General features: G+C 38.6%; 1 protein-coding gene across 5 annotated transcripts in view; it reads right to left on the minus strand.

Annotated features, from left to right (window-relative positions):
• BTBD9 (BTB domain containing 9) overlaps window positions 1-24,834 on the minus strand; it is a 416,431-nt gene that overhangs the window by 244,142 nt on the left and 147,455 nt on the right. The gene's annotated exons all lie outside the window — the stretch shown is intronic.

Below are 24,834 nucleotides of genomic sequence, written 5' to 3' on the forward strand. Positions count from 1 at the left end.
AAAAAAAAAAAAAAAGCATCATTTCTCTAAAATTAAATCCCAGAAATAATGCAAATTCATGATAAGAAAATAAAAACCTCATTCATTTAACAAAAGCTAATAAAAAAATGAGAAGAATCAATACACAGCATTACCAGCTCAAAGAATATCACTGTCACACAGGATGCCTGAGGGAAACCAACACTTCCTGGAACCAGATACCTCTATTCTGGAAAGAAGATAAAAACTGAATTTTGTTGGTCTGATAGTACATGAACCAGCATGATGAAACAAAAAAAACAAAATCAAGGTTTACCCAATACTTACAGAGTAATGTCCATGATCTTTTTGTTTTTAAGTTTATTTTAAAGTTAATAGACAGTTAAATTCACTCTTTTTGGTGTACTGTTCTAAGAATTCAAAAAACTGCCACCACAGCAATCACAGAACAGCTCCATCACCCCTGAAACATGTCCTTGTGCTGACTCTTTGCTGTGAAACCTTCCTCCAGCCTCTAACCCTGGCAACCACTGATCTGTTTTCCATTGCCAGAGTTTTGCTTTCTACAGAATGACATACGAGCGCAATCATATAGTATGTAGGCTTTTGAATCTTGCTTCTTTCACTTAGAAAAGACAGATGAGATTTATCCATGCCCTTGTGTCTATCAGTCATCTGTTCCTTCTTCACTGCCGAACAGTAGACCATAACATAGATGTACCATGATTTGTTTAGTCACTCACCAACTGAAGAGGTATCTGGGCTATACCCAGTTTTTGTAAATTATTAATAAAGTTGGCATAAAAATTCTTATTCATATTTTTGTGTGGAATGGCTGGGTCATATGTAAATGTATCTTTATAAGGAACTGCCAAACTCTGTTCCAAAATGGCCATACCATTTTGCATTCCCACCAGTAATGAATGTGAATTCCAGACGCTCCCCATCCTTTCCAGCACTTAGTATTGTCAGTTTTTTTGGTTGGTGTTTTTCAAAAATCATTTTAATAGGTGTGTAGTAGTATCTTATTATGGTTTTTGTTATCTCATTGTGGTTTTAAGTTGCATTTTTTTTATTAAGTTGCATCTTAATTATTAATGATGTTGAACATCTTTTCATGTGTTTACTTGCCATTTAAATCTTTTGTGCTTTTTAAAAAATTGGGTTGTCTGTTTTCTTATTGTTGAGTTTTGAGGGTTCTTTATATATTCTGGTTACAAGTCCTGTGCCACATATGTGACTTGCAAATTTTTTCTCCCCTCTGTAGTCTTTTTTTACATGTCTTCTCAAATACCAGCTGTTTTATTTAGCATTCCCCTGGCTCAGTTTGTCATAGTCTTTTACTAAATTATCTGACATGGTATTATAATAATCACTTTGAAGGAAATAAAGTAATATGATAAAGATAGGGTTATCATGAAAGGCTCTCTGAGAAGGTGACATTTGAGCTGAGATCCAAATAAGAAGCCAAAGAGAAGAATAGACAGTCAGAGAGAAAAACAAGGCAAGCATCCTTTGGTGAGAAAGAGCTTGGCAAGAACAAGGAAAAGAAGGTAGGCCATCATGGCTAGAAACCCACTGAGGGGAGCAGAATGAGGAAGAAGATGAAGATAAAGAAGTAGAGGCAGGGACCAAACCACGTAAAGTCTTACAGACCTTGGAGAAGTTTAAAGATGAGATAACATTGAAGAGTTTTAAGCAAACAAGGTAATTTACTCTTCCTTAACTTTAAGATTTGTCTGGCTACTGCATGAAGAATTAATTGTAGGGGTAACAAGGAGAGCAGTTAGAGGTCTCTACAGTCCAGGTAAGAAATGATGTTGGTGTCAACTGGAGTGGTGGCAGTGCAGAATGACTGCAGTAGATACAACATGTATCTTAGAGTTGAAACCATTAGTACTCTCCAATGGGCTGAAAAGTGAAGAAAAGGGGAAGAATCAAAGATGACTCCTAGGCTTGAGAACCAAGAAAAAATGATGAAAGGATAATAGTGCCGTTTACTGTGATGGGGAAGAACTGATTGGAAGAGTGAAAAATCAAGAGTCTTATTTGTGACATGTTAAGTTTGAGATGTCTAAGAGATACCCAAGTAGAGATTTCAAGTCAATAGTTGGAGGACAACAGAGAGGCCTGGACCAGAGAGATAAACTTGAGAGCTAGAAGCATATACATGTATGAGAAAGGAGAGTATAGATAGAGAAAAGAGGGGAGTTCAGGATAAAGCCCTTAAGCACTTCAATGTTATACTGAAATATCAGTTTACTTGTCCCTCTCCCCTAACTGGCCTGTAAGTTCTTAAAGTCACAGATCACGTCTTTTTCATAACTGTATTTAACACATCCTGCTGCCTGATACTTAACAAGTGCTCAGTAAGTGCGTGTGGAATTCTCGTGAGGGAAGATGACATCAGGATGTTCAAGGTGTACTGCGGTAGTAAAGATGAGCAACTGTAGTCCCAGAATGGAAGCTTCAAGTGCCAGATTTTGCAGTGTACCTCACGGACAACTAGTATCTCAAGCAAAAAGGGGCTCTTCAAAACGGAAGATTAAATTATTTGTCTTCAAGAAAAAGAAGTTGATTTTTTTTAAATTTCTGAGATATACATTTTAAAGTAATAACTAGAATTATGACTTATAACACTATACCAGAACATATAAGATCTTTAGAAATTTCATGTGATGTCTGAAACATTTATATTAACATATTTCCATACAAATAACCCAGAGAAAGTTTAGTATTAGTTGTTTTTGTTTGTTTTTTTTTTTATACTGCAGGTTCTTATTAGTCATCAATTTTATACACATCAGTGTATACATGTCAATCCCAATCGCCCAATTCAGCACACCACCATCCCCACCCCACCGCGGTCTTCCCCCCTTGGTGTCCATACATTTGTTCTCTACATTTGTGTCTCAACTTCTGCCCTGCAAATCGGTACATCTGTACCATTTTTCTAGGTTCCACATACATGTGTTAACATACGATATTTGCTTTTCTCTTTCTGACTTACTTCACTCTGTATGACAGTCTCTAGATCCATCCACATATTAACAAATGACTCAATTTCATTCCTTTTTATGGCTGAGTAATATTCCATTGTATATATGTACCACATCTTCTTTATCCATTCGTCTGTCGATGGGCATTTAGGTTCCTTCCATGACCTGGCTATTGTAAATAGTGCTGCAATGAATATTGGGGTGCATGTGTCTTTTTAAATTATGGTTTTCTCTGGGTATATGCCCAGTAGTGGGATTGCTGTATCATATGGTAATTCTATTTTTAGTTTTTTAAGAAACCTCCATACTGTTCTCCATAGTGGCTGTATCAATTTACATTCCCACCAACAGTGTAAGAGGGTTCCCTTTTCTCCAAACTCTCTCCAGCATTTATTGTTTGTAGATCTTCTGATGATGCCCATTCTAACTGGTGTGAGGTGATAACTCATTGTAGTTTTGATTTGCATTTCTCTATTAATTGGTGATGTTGAGCAGCTTTTCATGTGCTTCTTGGCCATCTGTATGTCTTCTTTGGAGAAATGTCTATTTAGGTCTTCTGCCCATTTTTGGATTGGGTTGTTTGTTTCTTTAATATTGAGCTGCATGAGCTGTTTACATATTTTGGATATTAATCCTTTGTCTGTTGATTCGTTTGTGAATATTTTCTCCCATTCTGAGGGTTGTCTTTTCATCTTGTTTATGCTTTCCTTTGCTGTGCAAAAGCTTTGAAGTTTCATTAGGTCCCATTTGTTTATTTTTGGTTTTATTTCCATTACTCTAGGAGGTGGATCAAAAAAGACCTTGCTGTGATTTATGTCAAAGAGTGTTCTTCCTATGTTTTGCTCTAAGAGTTTTATAGTGTCCGGTCATACATTTAGGTCTCGAATCCATTTTGAGTTTATTTTTGTGTATGGTGTTGGAAAGTGTTCTAATTTCATTCTTTTACATGTGGCTGTCCAGTTTTCCCAGCACCACTTATTGAAGAGACTGTCTTTTCTCCATTGTATATCTTTGCCTGCTTTGTCATAGATTAGTTGACCATAGGTGCGTGGGTTTATCTCTGGGCTTTCTATCTTGTTCCGTTGATCTATGTTTCTGTTTTTGTGCCAGTACAATATTGTCTTGATTACTGTAGCTTTGTAATATAGTCTGAAATCAGGGAGTCTGATTCCTCCAGCTCCATTTTTTTCCCTCAAGACTGCTTTGGCTATTCAGGGTCTTCTGTGTCTCCATACAAATTTTGAGATGATTTGTTCTAGTTCTGTAAAAAATGCCATTGGTAATTTGATAGGGATTGCACTGAATCTGTAGATTGCTTTGGGTAGTATAGTCATTTTCACAATATTGATCCTTCCAATCCAAGAACATGGTATATCTCTCCATCTGTTGGTATCATCTTTACTTTCTTTCATCAGTGTCTTATAGTTTTCTGCATACAGGTCTTTTGTTTCCCTAGGTAGGTTTATTCCTAGGTATTTTATTCTTTTTTGTTTCAGTGGTAAGTGGGAGTGTTTTCTTAATTTCTCTTTCAGATTTTTTATCATTAGTGTATAGGAATGCAAGAGATTTCTGTTCATTAGTTTTGTATCCTGCAACTTTACCAAACTCACTGATTAGCTCTAGTAGTTTTCTGATGGCATTTTTAGGATTCTCTATGTATAGTATCATGTCATCTGCAAACAGTGACAGTTTTACTTCTTCTTCTCCAATTTGTATTCCTTTTATTTCTTTTTCTTCTCTGATTGCCATGGCCAGGACTTCCAAAATTATGTTGAATAATAGTGGGGAGAGTGGACATCCTTGTCTTTTTCCTGATCTTAGTGGAAATGCTTTCAGTTTTTCACCATTGAGAATGATGTTTGCTGTGGGTTTGTCATATATGGCCTTTATTATGTTAAGGTAGGTTCCCTCTGTGCCCACTTTCTGGAGAGTTTTTATCATAAATGGGTGTTCAATTTTGTCAAAAGCTTTTTCTGCATCTATTGAGATTATCATATGGTTTTTCTTCATTTGTTAATATGGTGTATCACATTGATTGACTTGTGTATATTGAAGAATCTTTGCATCGCTGGGATAAATCCCACTTGATCATGGTGTATGATCCTTTTAATGTGTTGTTGGATTCTCTTTGCTAGTACTTTGTTGAGGATTTTTGCATCTATATTCATCAGTGATATTGGCCTGTAATTTTCTTTTTTTGTAGTATCTTTGTCTGGTTTTGAGATCAGGGTGATGGTGGCCTCATAGAATGAGTTTGGGGGTGTTCCTTCCTCTGCAATTTTTTGGAAGAGTTTGAGAAGGATGGGTGTTAGCTCTTCTCTAAATGTTTGATAGAATTCACCTGTGAAGCCATCTGGTCCTGGACTTTTGTGTGTTGAAAGATTTTTAATCACAGCTTCAATTTCATTACTTGTGATTGGTCTGTTCATATTTTCTATTTCTTCCTGGTTCAGTCTTGGAAGATTATACCTTTCTAATAATTTGTCCATTTCCTCCAGGTTGTCCATTTTATTGGCATAGAGTTGCTTGTAGTAGTATCTTAGGATGCTTTGTGTTTCTCCAGTGTCTGTTGTAACTTCTTTTTTATTTCTAATTTTATTGATTTGAGTTCTCTCCCTCTTTCTCTTGAGGAGTCTGGCTAATGGTTTATCAATTTTATCTTCTCAAAGAACCAGCTTTTAGTTTTATTGATCTTTGCTATTGTTTTCTTTGTTTCTATTTCATTTATTTCTGCTCTGATCTTTATGATTTCTTTCCTTCTGCTAACTTTGGGTTTTGTTTGTTCTTTCTCTAGTTCCTTTAGGTGTAAGGTTAGATTGTTTACTTGAGATTTTTCTTGTTTCTTGAGGTAGGCTTGTATAGCTATAAACTTCCCTCTTAGAACTGCTTTTGCTGCATCCCATAGGTTTTGGATCATCATGTTTTCATTGTCATTTGTTTCTAGGTATTTTTTTACTTCCTCTTTGATTTCTTCAGTGATCTCTTGGTTATTCAGGAACGTATTGTTTAGCCTCCATGTGTTTATGTTTTTTACGGTTCTTTCCCTGTAATTCATTTCTAATCTCATAGCATTGTGGTCAGAAAAGATGCTTGGTATGATTTCAATTCTCTTAAATGTACTGAGGCTTGATTTGTGACCCAAGATGTGATCTATCCTGGAGAATGTCCTGTGAGCACTTGAGAAGAAAGTGTAATCTGCTGTTTTTGGGTGGAATGTCCTATAAATATCAATTAAATCTATCTGATCTATTGTGTCATTTAAAGCTTGTGTTTACTTATTTATTTTCATTTTGGATAATCTGTCCATTGGTGGAAGTGAGGTGTTAAAGTCCCCCACTATTATTGTGTTACTGTCGATTTCCTCTTTTATAGCTGTTAGCAGTTGCCTTATGTATTGAGGTGCTCCTATGTTGGGTGCATATATATTTATAATTGTTATATCTTCTTCTTGGATTGATACCTTGATCATTATGTAGTGTCCTTCCTTGTCTCTTGTAACATTCTTTATTTTAAAGTCTATTTTATCTGATATGAGTATAGCTACTCCAGCTTTCTTTTGATTTCCATTGGCATGGAATATCTTTTTCAATCCCCTTTCAGTCTGTATGTGTCCCTTGGTCTGAAGTGGGTCTCTTGTAGACAGCATATACATGGATCTTGTTTTTGTATCCACTCAGCAAGCCTGTGTCTTTTGGTTGGAGCATTAATCCATTCATGTTTAAGGTAATTATCGATATGTATGTTCCTGTGACCATTTACTTAATTGTTTTGGATTTGTTTTTGTAGATCCTTTTCTTCTCTTGTGTTTCCCACTTAGAGAAGTTCCTTTAGCATTTGTTGTAGAGCTGGTTTGGTGGTGCTGAATTCTCTTAGCATTTGCTTGTCTGTAAAGATTTTGATTTCTCCATCGAATCTGAATGAGATCCTTGCCAGGTAGAGTAATCTTGCTTGTAGGTTCTTCTCTTTCATCACTTTAAGTATATCATGCGACTCCCTTCTGGCTTGTAGTGTTTCTGCTGAGAAATCAGCTGTTAACCTTATGGGAGTTCCCTTGTATGTTATTTTTCGCTTTTCCATTGCTGCTTTCAGTAATTTTTCTTTGTCTTTAAATTTTGTCAATTTGATTCCTATGTGTCTTGGCATGTTTCTCCTTGTGTTTATCCTGTATGTGACTCACTGCACTTCCTGGAGTTGGGTGATTATTTCCTTTCCCATGTTAGGGACGTTTTCGACTATAATCTCTTTAAATATTTTCTCTGGTCCTTTCTCTCTCTCTTCTCCTTCTGGGATCCCTGTAATGCAAATGTCGTTTCGTTTAATGTTGTCCCAAAGGTCTCTTAGGCTGTCTTCATTTCTTTTCATTCTTTTTTCTTTATTCTGTTCGCAGCAGTGAATTCCACCATTCCACCATAAGTGACCTGTCTTCCAGGTCACTTATCCGTTCTTCTGCCTTAGTTATTCTGCTATTGATTCCTTCTAGTGTAGTTTTCATTTCAGTTATTGTATTGTTCATCTCTGTTTGTTCTTTAATTGTTCTAGGTCTTTGTTGAACATTTCTTGCATCTTCTCGATCTTTGTCTGCATTGTTTTTCAGAGGTCCTGGATCATCTTCACTATCATTATTCTGAATTCTTTTTCTGGAAGGTTGACTATCTCCACTTCATTTAGTTGTTTTTCTGGGGTTTTATCTTGTTTCTTCATCTGGTACATAGCCCTCTGCCTTTTCATCTTGTCTATCTTTCTGTGAATGTGGTTTTTGTTCCACAGGCTGCAGGATTGTAGTTCTTGCTTCTGCTCTCTGCCCTCTGGTGGATGAGGCTATCTAAGAGGCTTGATGGGAGGGACTGGTGGTGGGTAGAGCTGACTGTTGCTCTGGTGGGCAGAGCTCAGTAAAACTTTAATCCACTTGACTGTTGATGGGTGGGGCTGGGTTCCCTCCCTGTTGGTTGTTTGGCCTGAGGCAACCCAACACTGGAGCCTACCTGGGCTCTTTGGTGGGGCTAATGAGAAGATTCTGGGAGGGCTCACACCAAAGAGTACTTCCCAGAACTTCTGCTGCCAGTGTCCTTGTCCCCACGGTGAGCCACAACCCCCCACCCCCACACCTCTGCAGGAGACCCTCCAACACTAGCAGGTAGGTCTGGTTCAGTCTCCCCTCTGGGTTCACTGCTCCTTCCCCTGGGTCCCGATGCACACACTACTTTGTGTGTGCCCTCCAAGAGTGGAGTCTCTGTTTCCACCAGTCTTGTCGAAGTCCTGCAATCAATTTCCACTAGGCTTCAAAGTCTGATTCTCTAGGAATTCCTCCTCCCGTTGCCGGACCCCCAGGTTGGGAAGCCTGACGTGGGGCTCAGAACCTTCACTCCAGTGGGTGGACTTCTGTGGTATAAGTGTTCTCCAGTCTGTGGGTCACCCACCCAGCGGTTATGGGATTTGATTTTACTGTTATTGTGCCCCTCCCACCGTCTCATTGTGGCTTCTCCTTTGTCTTTGGATGTGAGGTATCTTTTTTGGTGAGTTCCAGTGTCTTCCTGTCAATGACTGTCCAGCAGCTAGTTGTGATTCTGGTGTTCTCACAAGAGGGAGTGAGAGCACATCCTTCTACTCCGCCATCTTAGTTCCTCTCGACAGATCCCTTTCATAACCCCCACTCCAAGGAGAAGTGTGGGAAGCAGGCATCTCAGGATGAGCAGGGGTCCATGGTCCGGCTCTGGGTCTCCTGACAGGCATGAGCAGGAAGTGGCCCTCTGCTCCAGCAGCATCCGTCTGGAACAGCTCCAGTCAGTCCTACAGCCAAGGGCCTTCAGGTTCCACTCAGAAGTCGATTTTTAACTGGAATTTTTGTGAGGATTCTCTTTTCTACTACTTTTTAGTTTCCTATCTGCAAAATAATAATGAGTTCTTTCTCTTTGAGTTACCAAAGTTAATAGGTCAGATGACTGGGCTGACACTGATACTGAATATCTTTCGAGTTGATGGTCTGAATATAAATAATCTCCCTGGCTTTCCCTAGAATGCAAAGAGACTCTAATAGTCCCTGCCACTGCACCCTAGATTCCTTCTATATTTGATTTGTCCCCTCAAAAGACTTGGGAAATAGCCTAAGTAAAAGCTCAAGATAATTCTGTCATGATATAAGATTTTCCTCCTCAATGGTTTACCTTTATTGGAGGGAAAAGCAACATCACAACTCAGCAAAAACTGGGATTGAGATATCCCTAACAGGATAAACTCCTAATCAAAGAAGGCTGAAATCACTCTAGCTGTTTTCGAAATACATTCTGAGTTCTTATTGTAGCCACATATTTCTATGCAAACACACACACACACACACCAAGCTCACTTTGTGGTCCAAAGCAATGTCATTTTGATTATTTGGAAAGTGGAAACTGGCAATTTACTACTTATATGAATAATGGTAAACTGAAGAATGTAATGATTCTCTTCTACCCCCTTCCTTATTAACAAATGAGAACACATAAAAAATTTATGTGATATAAAAAGGCCGTCTTACAAGCATCTTTACCAGTTGGATACTTTAATTACTTAACATTAAACTTTCTATTAAAGGTACTATTTCAAGGGTGCCAGGCAAAGTGGAGTTCATGTTATGTAAAAATTTGACCATCCTTCTGTAGCAAAGACATTTACTTATGACTGAATATCCATGGACTTCCCCCCTGTTCTCCAGCTACCCTGCAGTTAAGTGGAGCCATATTACTAGTTTTGGTCAATGTGCTGTGAGTGAAAGAACATGTCACTTTTATGCTGAAGAAAGGCTAGTGTGTGTGGTTCTCCAACTGTCCCTTCCCCTTCTGCAATGATCAAGGAGGCCACGTGTTCCAGCTGGTACAGCTCTGAGACAGTGGAACTTCCATCAGTCTCAGTACTGGAGAGACTATGTGAAACTGAATATCTGACCTATGGTAGATGTGTAACATCAACAAAAACCAGGTATTTGTTATACAAGGTTACTGAGACTTTGATTTTGTTGTTGTTGTCACAACACAGCTTAGCCTATCCTTATTAATACACTTTCATGGTTGAAAATTGCACTTATAATTATGGATAATCTGAAGGAGATAAGTTCAGAGACTAATTTTGGTCAAAGAACCCATTGCGCACTGTACAAATGTACATTTAATTTGAAAGTATAGTTATTTGCAAAGACTAATTCTTTAAAAGTAGAGGTTAGCATGTAGTCTTTGATTTTAAAGGAGCCATTTTATTTCTTGTTTCCTCCTGAGTTGGTTTGTGTATTGTGGCTTGTAGCATTCCATGGACAGAGTTATAGCTTTGTGCGGTCTCATTTGTTTCATCATCTTTAGGGGATCATTTCAAGCTAGCTTATGATATAGGTATCAACTAAAAGTCCAACCAAAACAGCCTATTTAATAGAGTCAATGCTAACATAATTACTTCAGAGAGATAATCTGTTTGCTTACACTTTAACACATAGTTAAGAGACTTCTCATTAAAACCCTCAACTTCCAAGGGCCTATATCTAAATTTTATACAGTATGAAAATGGAAATGATCTTATTTCTACATGAGTTTCCCCGTGTATTTAAGTTTTGTGTTTTCTTCCTTTCCAACTTAGTAATATCACAGCAATCATCAAATAGCTGGATCCAAGAAATGATAAAACCAGTCGCCCCTTATGTCATTTCTCCCCAGGAAGCTGACAACACATTGCTACTTGTTTTTTGGTTGGTAACAACATTAGTCTGAACATCATTATGCACACTACAGTTGCATATTTATTTCTCCTTCCAAGAGAAAAGAAAAAGGAATTTACTAGTGTAATATAAAAACAATGGGGCACTTTAAACTAATAGCTAGTGAATTTATAATAAACAAGAAGAACTGTTTCTTCATATACCATATAGAGACTCAGCCAATCCTTGGAATTTGTTACTAATTATTTCATAGTCGAGGCTATTTTGTTGAAAGCTGGATAACTTAATAATTAATGAAGCCTTTCATTTTTGTCACCTAACTATAAAGGTAATTAAATGTTGTGCTTTAGGAAATCACTTCCCTAACCCTGACTAGGTCTTTCACTCTCACTGTGTTCACCTTCTGGAGTGAAGGAAATAACACAGTAAGTTTTATAGCCACATATCTCATTGTTTCCATTAGGAATACTTCAAGCAAGCTGAAATCACGCTCAAGTCCTAAAAATCTCTTCCAGGTTGGTAAAAACTCTGAGCTTCATAATTCCATTCCCCCTTTTTTTTTTTTTTTTTTTTTTTTTTGCGGTACAAGGGCCTCTCACTGCTGTGGCCTCTCCCGTTGCGGAGCACCGGCTCCGGACGCGTAGGCTCAGCGGCCATGGCTCACGGGTCCAGCCGCTCCGCGGCATGTGGGATCTTCCCGGACCGGGGCACAAACCCGTGTCCCCTACATCGGCAGGCAGACTCTCAACCACTGCGCCACCAGGGAAGCCCTCCATTCCCCTTTTAAAGGAAAGTGGTTTTGTTTGTTTTTGACCGCGTTACTGAGGTTTTACAGAAACAAACTGCATATTTTCGCAGTGTAAAGTTCGATAATTTGATATATGAAACCATCACTATAATCAAGATAATGAATATACTCACTGTCCCCCAAAGTTTCCTTGGGTCCCTTTGTAACTGTTCCCTTCCATTTCTCCCCCCACACCTCTGTTCCCAAACTGTAGTACTTTTTGACACTATAGATTATCTTGAATTTTCTAAAATTTTATATAAATGGAATTATACAGTACGTACCCTTTTATTTGGCTTATTTCACTTGTTAATGCCCCAAAGTTAAAAAGAACGACCACAAAGAGCCAAGTATCCTTTCCCAAATAATACAGCCACTTAAGCTACAGCCAATCAAATAATTTCCTTGCCTTTGCTTCCATGTATCCTCTAGAAAAATCTTGTCCCTAGCTCCTGTTGGTGGAGCACTCCTAACCACTTCTAGTTTGGCACTACTCAACTGGAACCTACGTTTGCTCAAAAAACTCAAAAAATTTAACGTTCCTCAGTCTATCTTTTAACACGCTCAACATAATTATTTTTAGGTCCATCCATGTTGTTGCATGTACCAATAGTTCATTCTTTTTTATCACTGAGTAGTACTCTATTGCATGGATGCATCACAATTTATTTCTCCATTTATCTGTTGATGAACATTAGGGTAGTTTGCAGTTTTTGATATTACAAATGAAGCTGCTATGAGGTCTTTGTATGGATATATGCTTTCATTTTTCTTGGGTAAATACCTATTTGTGGAATGTCTGAATCATATGGTTGGTGCGTGTTTAACATTTTTAAAAGTTGCCAATTTAGGAATTGACAAACTGTTTTCCATTACGGTTACACCAACTTACACTCTCACCAGCAGGAGAGGAGAGTATGAGACTTACAGTTCCTTCACATCTTCACCAGCACTTGATATGATGAGTCTTTTAAATCTCATTTTGGTTTTAATTTGCACTTCCCTAATGACAAATGATAGTGAGCATTTTTTCATGGGCTTATTTGCCATTCACGTATCCTGTCTGGTGAACTATCTATTGAAATCTTTTGCCCTTTTACTCTTGGGTTTTTTTGCTTGTTTCAGTTGTTTAGTTACAAGTATTCTTTACATACTCTGAATGCAACTTCTTTATCAGATATATGATTTGCAAATATGTTCCCCCAGTTTGTGGCTCATCTTTTCATTGTCTTAATAGTGTTTTTAGAGGAGCCAAAGTTTTTACATTTGGTAAAGTCTAATTCATCAAAAAAATTTTTGTTAATGAATCATGCTTTTGATGCCGTATCTAAAACACCTTTGCCTGAGCCAAGATCACAAAGGTTATGATTTCTTCTAGAAGTTTTCTAATTTTAGTTTTTACATTTAGATCAATGATCCTTTGAATTAATTTTTACCTATCATACGAGGTATGAGCTGAAGTCTTTTTTTTTTTGGCATATGGATATCTATTTGTTCCATCATCATTTGTTGAAAACTTTCCCTTCTCCACTGAATTGCCTTGCACCCCTGTTGAAAATTAAGTTGTCCAAAATTACGTGGGTCTACTTACAGACTTTCTCTTCTGACAGATTTAATCTGTCTGTTTTTACACCAATATCATACTCTCTTGATTTACAATAAGTCTTTTTTTCTTGGTATTTATTTATTTATTTGGCTGCACCAGGTCTAAGTTGCAGCACGTGGGATCTAGTTCCCTGACCAGGGATTGAAACCAGGCCCCCTGCATCGGGAGTGTGGAATCTTAACCACTGGACCACCAGAGAAGTCCCTACAATAAGTCTTAAAATCGGGTAGTGTTAGGTCTCTAATTTTGTTCTTCTTTTTCAAAGCTGTTCTGATTAGTCTAGCTTCTTTACATTTTCATATGAATTTTAGAATTTCTTCAAAAGTCCTGCTGGGATTTTCATTGGGATTTTGTTGAATCTACTGGTCAATATGAAAACTGACAGCCTAACAATACTGAATCTTCTGACCTGTATATCTCTCCATTTATTTAGGTCTTTAATTTCTCTCAGCATTGTTTTGTAGTTTTCAGTGTCTTATACATCTTTTGTCATTTTTCCCCTAAGTATTTCAAATTTTTGATGCTATTGTAAATGGTATTGTTTTAAATTTCTTATTGCCAATTGTTTGTAGGTATTATACAGAAATACAATTGATTTTCGTACAATGATCTTGTATCATGTGCCCTTGCTAAACTCATTTACTAGTTTTACTGACTTTTTTTGTAGATTTCATTGGATTTACTACATAGATGATGATGTTGTCTGAGAATAAAAACAGTTTTACTGGACTTCCCTGGTGGCGCAGTGGTTGAGAGTCCGCCTGCCGATGCAAGGAACACGGGTTCGTGCCCCGGTCCGGGAAGATCCCACATGCCGTGGAGCAGCGGGGTCCGTGCGCCATGGCCGCTGAGCCTGCGCGTCTGGAGCCTGTGCTCCGCAACGGGAGAGGTCACAACGGTGAGAGGCCCGTGTACCGAAAAAAAAAAAAACACAGTTTTACTTCTTCCTTTCCAATCTGAATGTCTTTTTCTTTCTTTTAATAAATTTATGTATTTATTATTTTTGCCTGTGTTGGGTCTTCGTTGCTGGGCGAGGTCTTTCTCTAGTTGTGGCGAGTGGGGGCTACTCTTCATTGTGGTGCGTCGGCTTCTCATTGTGGTGGCTTCTCTTGTTGCGGAGCATGGGCTCTAGACACGTGGGCTTCAGTAGTTGTGGCTCACGGGCTCTAGAGCACAGGCTCAGTAGTTGAGGCACACGGGCTTAGTGGGATCTTCCAGGACCAGAGCTCGAACCCGTGTCCCTGGCACTGTCAGGCAGATTCTTAACCACTGTGCTACTAGGGAAGTCCCTGAATGACTTTTGTTTCTCTTCTTGCCTTACTGCACTAGGTAGAACTTCCAGTACAATGCTAAATGGGAGTCATAAGAATAGACATTGCTGACTTATTTCTGATGTTGGGAGAAAGCATTCAGTCTTTCACCATTAAGTATTATGTGAGCTGTATACTTTCCATAGAAGTTCTTTATCAGATTGAGAAAGTTCTCTTCTATTCCTAGTTTGCTAGGAGTATTAGCAATGGATGTTGGACTTTGTAAAACTTTTTCTGCCTCTATTGAAATGATCAGATGATTTTTCAATTTTAGTTTGTTAATATGGTGAATTATATTTAATTGATTTTTGAATGTTACACTAGGCTTGCATTCCTGTGACGAACCTTACCTGATTATGATGTATTGTTCTTTTAACGGACTGTTGGATTCAATTTGCTAAAATCTTAAGAACTTTTTATCTGTGTTCCATGAGGGAAAACTAGATATTGGTTTGTAGTTTTCTTTTTATGTTTATGCAGTATCTTTGTCCATTTTGGTATTAGGCCTCACAGAATGAATTGGGAAATATTCCTTTTTGTTCCAATTTTTCTAGAAAAGTTTATGTAGAATCTGTACCATTTCCTCCTTAAATGTGCATTAGAATTCACCAGTAAAGCCATTTAGGCCTGGAGTTTCTTTGTGAGAAGGTTTTTAGCTGCAAATTTTAATTTTTTTTACAGATACATGGCTATTCTGGTTATTTATTTCGTCCCGACTTAGGCAGTTTTTGTCTTTCAACAAATTTGTCCATTTCAACTAAATTGTCTGATTTATTAGCACAAAACTTTTAATAACATTCTCTTATTATTCTTTTAACATCTGTAGAATCTATGGTAATGTCAACCTCTTCCAAGTTGATTATAACTCTGAGCTCCACACTACCTTTTCCTTCTTGAATAAGGCAAAGTTGTTTTTTGGTTTGTTTTTGTTGGTTGTTTTGTGGTCCTGAACTATAATTTCAAAATATTTTTCTATGGCTATAATTCAGTTATGGAAGTGGATAAAGTATTTTAATTGGGGTATATGCTTCCTTCATAAATGGTTCAATATTTTTTTAAAACCACAAAAATCACAGCCAAAGAGCCAAAGGCAAAGGTGTGTGGTAGGGTAGTGCTAAGACCCAAAAGAAAGGTCACACTGAATGAACAGAGTTAGGAAGAAATTCCTGTCATTAATTTAAATATCTGGCATTTTCCAATCATATTTTAAAGAAACAAGAAAATCCCTGAAATCCAGAACACTCCTAACACCCTTGATGAGCTGTATTATTGATAAATAAAAACACCAAAATTCAAGAACAGCAGTAACAAATCTATGCATAACCAAACATACTTATAGAATCCAGTATATTTCAGTCAATAAATCAGGGAACACTTACATTAGTATGTGCTAATGAGAGAGTTGATTAAACCTAAATGCAAATAATAGCTTTTCCTATTTGTGGTCTTGAATTAAGAAAAAAAGATTACAGAATCAGAAAAAGTTATGAAGTTTCCCAAAACCACACATAGACAGAAAGCTATGGAAAACAAGGGTCTCATTTTATTTTTGTCCCTTTTAGCTTTGTTTTCCAGAAATCGTCAGGACCTTCTTACACTTCAAAGTTTCTCCCCCAAGACCTAGTGAAGAAAATGCTTGTCGCTTTCACAAGAACAAGCATAAAACTATTTATCTGTTTTTGAATTTATGTAGCTCCAACTACTAGCATCTTTGTATACAAATTCTCCAGTTATAAACCCAAGGTAGAAATCACAGAAATTATCTCCACCCTATCAACAGAATATCAGGCCATAACACCAACTTACATATTAATCGAGAATGTTAGGGACAGTTCAATTTATGTAACAGAAAGTTAGAGTTACAAGAATTTGACAGGCAATCTCTTCCATCCACACCCACAGCCTTAGCTTGTGCAGGGTCAACCGAAAACCTAATCTACCCTATGAAATACCACTGTACGTCCTCAACTGCTTGTTGCACAAAGCCACTTTGATAGCTTGTACTTCAGCTTCAGCATGTCCAAGAGATTCATCAACTCGTCAAAAAAGCGTTCTTCTCCCTCCTCTTGACTTCTTTGTTCTGGCTCCACAATTTTCCTAAATTTCCCAAGCTTAACAACTTGATCATCTTTGACTGCTATATATTCACTCTCCATGCTCTTCCATTTAGAGAGTTTCACAGGGGTGGGAAAGGACAAGTGCATTGCAGGGATAATCAGGGAAGGCTTCCTAAAAAATATTTATATTAGGCCTTGAAAGATGCCCAGGACTTTTCAGACAGAAAGACCTAGTATAAACAATTTTTTAGGAGGGCTTCTCTGATTATCCCTACATATATTGGGTTCCTACAGCATTCTGTACTTCTGTTATCTCACTTAACACATACTGCTTTTATTAGAGTTATTTTGTAGCTACCAAATTGTAAGCCCCTTCAAGGCTGGAATCATGTTTTATTCTTCTCTGTAACTCTCAGGTTCCCTAGGATAGTATTTTAAAATTCGACTTAAAGAGACTGAATCCTGTACTATACACAGTATATCATTTTAGGCCCAGAGAAGATACCCAAACATTTGGAGAATGGCCAGTGAATGAATAGCACAAACTTTGTATGTAAAACTCTAATAAAAGAACATTTATAGGGAAAATTTATAGGTAGCTTCTGTATTCCTCTTCAAAGGTTATTTGACTATCTCTCAGTAAGCAAAACTTCTCCTAGCTTTACTTCCCTAATAGCCATCCAAAATATTTAACTATGTCTTACTATGCAGGATAAATCCCAAGGATGAATTTGGGACTCAGAAGATTATCAAAGTGAAAAAAAAAAAAATCAACTCATCCCTGAATAAGGAAATAAAATATCAATCTTTTCAGGCCTACTAGTCTTGTTTGTATGTTTTTAGAAATTCAAAGCTGCAACCAAAAAAAAAAAAAAAGCTTATTCAAAAATGCTGGATTAGTGGCCAGGAAACATGAGGCAAAGCAATGGAGGGCCCAGCTCATCACATTCCACTGACTTTCAGCACTGCCTCTTGATCTCTCATCTCCAAATACAGACTCTGAGACCTGCTGGATCATGTATCCTAAGGAATATGGAAAAGGGGCATTAGGAGGTATCAAAAAGCCCACTCTTTAAATATACTGTCTGATTTGTGGCATCACGACCTCCTCATCTCTTAAGAAAGACTTTGTTAGAAGACCATCACCCAGGAAACATGATCATTTCATCTGAGTGATTTTAATTCAGAACTTACAAATGATCACTCAATTTTCACCTTCAACTCTATCACCTGTACCCCACAGCCACATCTCTGCCCTTTCAATAACCTCTCACACCCACTTACATTCATTACATGTGACATACTCTTTCAGTCTTCAGACACTTGGAAGTCATACAAAATAACTTAATATTTAACTCAAAACTGTCCGTGTACACCAAATTTTAGAATTACTTCAAAATTTTATCATTGGCAGGAAACACTGCAAAATATTACCTCAGAAATCAAAAGACATTAATGTAATATCTTGTAAGCCGAATTGTTTCACCCAATACCAGTGATTTTCAGAGAGAAACAATAGAGAGGGAAAATTTATCTACTGAGTGGTAAATTTCAATTCCTTATTAAAGACATAAATATGTTTTGTTGCCAGTAATCTTTAAGGCCTCTGTGGACTGTGTTCTTTGCAGTTGTTAAATGGGCTTTGTTTTCCTTTCTGTAAGAACAGAAGAAATAACCAGGGGAGGAAAGAAAACGACAAAGTGAAGAACCTGACCATGAAATGCAGTCCAATGTTCACATTTATCGTCCTGCTGAGCACAGGCCTAAGCTGAGGGGCAAGGCCAAGCTTAGACGGGAGGGCAGCCACGGTCCTGGCCACAGAATCTTCACGTAGCCAAAGGATGTCTTGGTCTTGAAAATGAAAGCATAGGTTGAAGACAGGGTGGATTATAGTTCAGGGAGTTCAAGGCAGGCAATGCCTTGTCTGTGGATATAAATGTTGGCTAGGGAGTGCTCATTTTATTGTGAACTCAGGAAAAAGGCCTTTTCTGAAAAACATTTATTACTCAGATTCTATCCCATTTTTCCTTAATAACCTAGTGGTCAGCTTTTGAAAAATGCTTTACCATTTTAATGTGAACATTTTTGAAGTTTCAAAACAAAACACAACCAACAAGAGAAGAGTTGGTGGAATTTGTGTCCATGGAGAGCCAAGTCATGATATCATTAGCCATTTAAAAGCATGATGAGGACGAGGGGGAGATGGCAGAAGAGTAAGACGCGGAGATCACCTTCCTCCCCACAGATACACCAGAAATACATCTACACGTGGAACAACTCCTACAGAACACCTACTGAATGCTGGCAGAAGACCTCAGACCTCCCAAAAGGCAAGAAACTCCCCACGTACCTGGGTAGGGCAAAAGAAAAAAGAATAAACAAAGACAAAAGGATAGGGATGGGACCTGCACCAGTGGGAGGGAGCTGTGAAGGAGGAAAGGTTTCCACACACTAGGCAGCCCCTTCACGGGCGGAGACTGCGGGAGGCGGAGCGGGGTAGCTTCGGAGCCACGGAGGAGAGCACAGCAACAGGGGTGCGGAGGGCAAAGCGGAGAGATTCCTGCACAGAGGATCGGTGCTGACCGGCACTCACCAGCCCGAGAGGCTTGTCTGCTCACCCGCCAGGGTGGGCGGGGCTGGGAGCTGAGGCTCGAGCTTCGGGTCGGAGCGCAGGGAGAGGACTGGGGTTGGCGGCGCGAACACAGCCTGCGGGGGGTTAGTGCACCACGGCTAGCCGGGAGGGCGTCCGGGGAAAAGTCTGGAGCTGCCAAAGAGGCAAGAGACTTTTTCTTCCCTCTTTGTTTCCTGGTGCGCGAGGAGAGGGGATTAAGAGCGCTGCTTAAAGGAGCTCCAGAGACAGGCGCGAGCCGCGGCTAAAAGTGTGGACCACAGAGACGGGCATGAGACGCTAAGGCTGCTGCTGCCGCCACCAAGAAACCTGTGTGCCAGCACAGGTCACTATCCACACAGCCCTTCCGGGGAGCCTGTGCAGCCTGCCACTGCCAGGGTTCCGGGATCCAGGGACAACTTCCCCAGGAGAACGCACGGCGGGCTTCAGGATGGTGCAACGTCATGCCGGCCTCTGCTGCCACAGGCTTGTCCTGCACTCCGTGCCCCTCCCTCCCCCCAGCCTGAGTGAGCCAGAGTCCCGAAGCAGCTGCTCCTTTAACCCCGTCCTGTCTGAGCGAAGAACAGGTGCCCTCCGGCGACCTACAAGCAGAGGCGGGGCCAAATCCAAAACTGAGCCCCTGGGAGCTGTGAGAACAAAGAAGAGAAAGGGAAATCTCTCCCAGCAGCCTCAGAAGCAACGGATTAAAGCTCCACAATCAACTTGATGTACCCTGCATCTGTGGAATATATGAATAGACAACGAATCATCCCAAATTGAGGAGGTGGACTTTGAGAGCAATATTTATGATTTTTCCCCTTTTCCTCTTTTTGTGAGTGTGTATGTGTATGCTTCCGTGTGAGATTTTGTCTGTATAGCTCTGCTTCCACCATTTGTCCTAGGGTTCTATCCGTCCGTTTTTTTTCTTAAATTATTTTTCTTAATAATTATTTTTTATTTTAATAACTTTATTATATTTTATCTTACTTTATTTTATTTTACTTTATCTTCTTTCTTTTTTTCCTTACTTCCCTCCTTCCTTCCTCCCTCCCTCCCTCCTTTCTTTCTTTCCTTCTTTCCCTTTCTTTCTTTCTTGCTTTCTTTCTTTCTACTTCTACTAATTCTTTCTTTCTACTTTTTCTCCTTTTTATTCTGAGTCGTGTGCATGAAAGGCTCTTGGTGCTGCAGCCAGGAGTCAGTGCTATGCCTCTGAGGTGGGAGAGCCAACTTCAGGACACTGGTCCACAAGAGACCTCCCAGCTCCACATAATACCAAATGGCAAAAATCTCCCAGAGATCTCCATCTCAAAACCAGCACCCAGCTTCACTCAACGACCAGCAAGCTACAGTGCTGGAGACCCTATGCCAAACAACTAACAAGACAGGAACACATCCCACCCATTACCAAAGAGGCTGCCTAAAATCATAATAACGCCACAGACACCCCAAAACACACCACCAGACGTGGGCCTGCACATCAGAAAGACAACATCCAGCCTCATCCACCAGAACACAGGCACTAGTCCCCTCCACCAGGAAGCATACACAACCCACTGAACCAACTTTAGCCACTGGGGACAGACAACAAAAACAACAGGAACTATGAACCTGCAGCCTGCAAAAAGGAGACCCCAAACACAGTAGGATAAGCAAAATGAGAAGACAGAAAAACACACAGCAGATGAAGGAGCAAGATAAAAACCCACCAGACCTAACAAATGAGGAGGAAATAGGCAGTCTACCTAAAAAAGAATTCAGAATAATGACAGTAAAGATGATCCAAAATCTTGGAAATAGAACAGAAAAAATGCAAGAAACATTTAACAAGGACCTAGAAGAACTAAAGATGAAACACACAATGATGAACAACACAATAAATGAAATTAAAAATACTCTAGATGGGATCAATAGCAGAATAACTGAGGCAGAAGAACGGCTAAGTGACCTGGAAGATAAAATAGTGGAAATAACTACTGCAAAGCAGAATAAAGAAAAAAGAATGAAAAGAACTGAGGACAGTCTCAGAGACCTCTGGGACAATATTAAACGCACCAACATTCGAATTATAGGGGTTCCAGAAGAAGAAGAGAAAAAGGGGACTGAGAAGATATTTGAAGAGATTATAGTTGAAAACTTCCCTAATATGGGAAAGGAAATAGTTAATCAAGTCCAGGAAGCACAGAGAGTCCCATACAGGATAAATCCAAGGAGAAATACGCCAAGACACATATTAATCAAACTGTCAAAAATTAAATGCACAGAAAACATATTAAAAGCAGCAAGTGAAAAACAACAAATAACACACAAGGGAATCCCCATAAGGTTAACAGCTGATCTTTCAGCAGAAACTCTGCAAGCCAGAAGGGACTGGCAGGACATATTTAAAGTGATGAAGGAGAAAAACCTACAACCAAGATTACTCTCCCCAGCAAGGATCTCATTCAGATTTGATGGAGAAATTAAAACCTTTACAGACAAGCAAAAGCTGAGAGAGTTCAGCACCACCAAACCAGCTTTACAACAATTGCTAAAGGAACTTCTCTAGGGAGGAAACACAAGAGAAGGAAAAGACCTACAATAACGAACACAAAACAATTTAAAAAATGGGAATAGGAACATACATATCGATAATTACCTTAAACGTAAATGGACCAAATGCTCCCACCAAAAGACACAGATTGGCTGAATGGATACAAAAACAAGACCCATATTTATGCTGTCTACAAGAGACCCACTTCAGACCTAGAGACACATACAGACTGAAATTAAGGGGATGGAAAAAGATATTCCATGCAAATGGAAACCAAAAGAAAGCTGGAGTAGCAATTCTCATATCACACAAAATAGACTTTAAAATAAAGACTATTACAAGAGACAAAGAAGGACACTACATATTGATCAACGGATCGATCCAAGAAGAAGATGTAACTATTGTAAATATTTATGTACCCAACATAGGAGCACCTCAATACATAAGGCAAATACTAACAGCCATAAAAGGGGAAATCGACAGTAACACATTCATAGTAGGGGATTTCAACACCCCACTTCCACCAATGGACAGATCATCCAAAATGAAAATAAATAAGGAAACCCAAGCTTTAAATGGTACATTAAACAAGATGGACTTAATTGATATTTATAGGACATTCCATCCAAAAACAACAGAATACACATTTTTTTCAAGTGCTCATGGAACATTCTCCAGGATAGATCATATCTTGGGTCACAAATCAAGCCTTGGTATATTTAAGAAAATTAAAACTGTATCAAGTATCTTTTCCAAGCACAACGCTATGAGACTAGATATCAATTACAGGAAAAGATCTGTAAAAAATACAAACACATGGAGGCTAAACAATACAGTACTTAATAACGAAGTGATCACTGAAGAAATCAAAGAGGAAATCAACAAATACCTAGAAACAAATGACAATGGAAACACAACGACCCAAAACCTATGGGATGCAGCAAAAGCAGTTCTAAGAGGGAAGTTTATAGCAATACAATCCTACCTTAAGAAACAGGAAACATCTCGAATAAACAACCTACCCTTGCACCTAAAGCAATTAGAGAAAGAAGAACAAAAAAACCCCAAAGTTAGCAGAAGGAAAGAAATCATAAAGATCAGATCAGAAATAAATGAAAAAGAAATGAAGGAAATGATAGCAAAGATCAATAAAACTAAAAGCTGGTTCTTTGAGAAGATAAATAAAAGTGATAAACTATTAGCCAGACTCATCAAGAAAAAAAGGGAGAAGACTAAAATCAACAGAACTAGAAATGAAAAAGCAGAAGTAACAACTGACACTGCAGAAATACAAAAGATCATGAGAGATTACTACAAGCAACTCTATGCCAATAAAATGGACAACCTGGAAGAAATGGACAAATTCTTAGAAAAGCACAACCTTCTGAGACTGAACCAGGAAGAAACAGAAAATATGAACAGACCAATCACAAGCACTGAAATTGAAACTGCGATTAAAAATCTTCCAACAAACAAAAGCCCAGGACCAGATGGCTTCACAGGCGAATTCTATCAAACATTTAGAGAAGAGCTAACACCCATCCTTCTCAAACTCTTCCAAAATATAGCAGAGGGAGGAACACTCCCAAACTCATTCTATGAGGCCACCATCACCTTGATACCAAAACCAGACAAGGATGTCACAAACAAAGAAAACTACAAGCCAATATCACTGATGAACATAGATGCAAAAATCCTCAACAAAATACTAGCAAACAGAATCTAACAGCACATTAAAAGGATCATACACCATGATCAAGTTTGGTTTATTCCAGGAATGCAAGGATTCTTCAATATACGTAAATCAATCAATGTGATAAACCATATTAACAAATTGAAGAAGAAAAACCGTATGATCATCTCAATAGATGCAGAGAAAGCTTTCGACAAAATTCAACACCCATTTATGATAAAAACCCTGCAGAAAGTAGGCATAGAGGAAACTTTCCTCAAGATAATAAAGGCCATATATGACAAACCCACAGCCAACATCAGCCTCAATGGTGAAAAACTGAAAGCATTTCCACTAAGATCAGGAACGAGACAAGGTTGCCCACTCTCACCACTCTTATTCAACATCGTTTTGGAAGTTTTAGCCACAGCAATACGAGAAGGAAAAGAAATAAAAGGAATCCAAATCGGAAAAGAAGAAATAAAGCTGTCACTGTTTGCAGATGACATGATACTATACATAAAGAATCCTAAAGATGCTGCCAGAAAACTTCTAGAGCTAATCAATGCATTTGGTAAAGTAGCAGGATACAAAATTAATGCACAGAAATCTCTGGCATTCCTATACACTAATGATGAAAAATCTGAAAGTGAAATCAAGAAAACACTCCCATTTACCACTGCAACAAAAAGAATAAAATATCTAGGAATAAACCTACCTAAGGAGACAAAAGACCTGTATGCAAAAAATTATAAGACACTGATGAAAGAAATTAAAGATGATACAAATAGATGGAGAGATATACCATGTTCTTGGATTGGAAGAAGCAACATTGTGAAAATGACTCTACTACCCAAAGCAATCTACAGATTCAATGCAATCCCTATCAAACTACCACTGGCGTTTTTCACAGAATTAGAACCAAAAATTTCACAATTTGTATGGAAACACAAAAGACCCTGAATAGCCAAGGCAATCTTGAGAACGAAAAACGGAGCTGGAGGAATCAGGCTCCCTGACTTCAGACTATACTACAAAGCTACAGTAGTCAAGACAGTATGGTACTGGCACCAAAACAGAAAGATAGATCAATGGAACAGGATAAAAAGCCCAGAGATAAACCCACGCACATATGGTCACCTTATATTTGATAAACGAGGCAGGACTGTACAGTGGAGAAAGGACAGCCTCTTCAATAAGTGGTGATGGGGAAACTGGACAGGTACATGTAAAAGTATGAGATTAGATCACTCCCTAACACCATACACAAAAATAAGCTCAAAATGGATTAAAGACCTAAATGTAAGGCCAGAAACTATCAAACTCTTAGAGGAAAGCACAGGCAGAATACTCTATGACATAAATCACAGCAAGATCCTTTTTGACCCACCTCCTAGAGAAATGGAAATAAAAACAAAAATAAACAAATGGGACCTAATGAACATTCAAAGCTTTTGCACAGCAAAGGAAACCATAAACAAGACCAAAAGACAACCCTCAAAATGGGAGAAAATATTTGCAAACATAGCAACTGACAAAGGATTAATCTCCAGAATTTATAAGCAGCTCATGCAGCTCAATAACAAAAAAACAAGCAACCCAATCCAA

This window comes from Phocoena sinus, chromosome 11 (genome assembly GCF_008692025.1).
Source record: "Phocoena sinus isolate mPhoSin1 chromosome 11, mPhoSin1.pri, whole genome shotgun sequence".
Classification (NCBI taxonomy): domain Eukaryota; kingdom Metazoa; phylum Chordata; class Mammalia; order Artiodactyla; family Phocoenidae; genus Phocoena; species Phocoena sinus.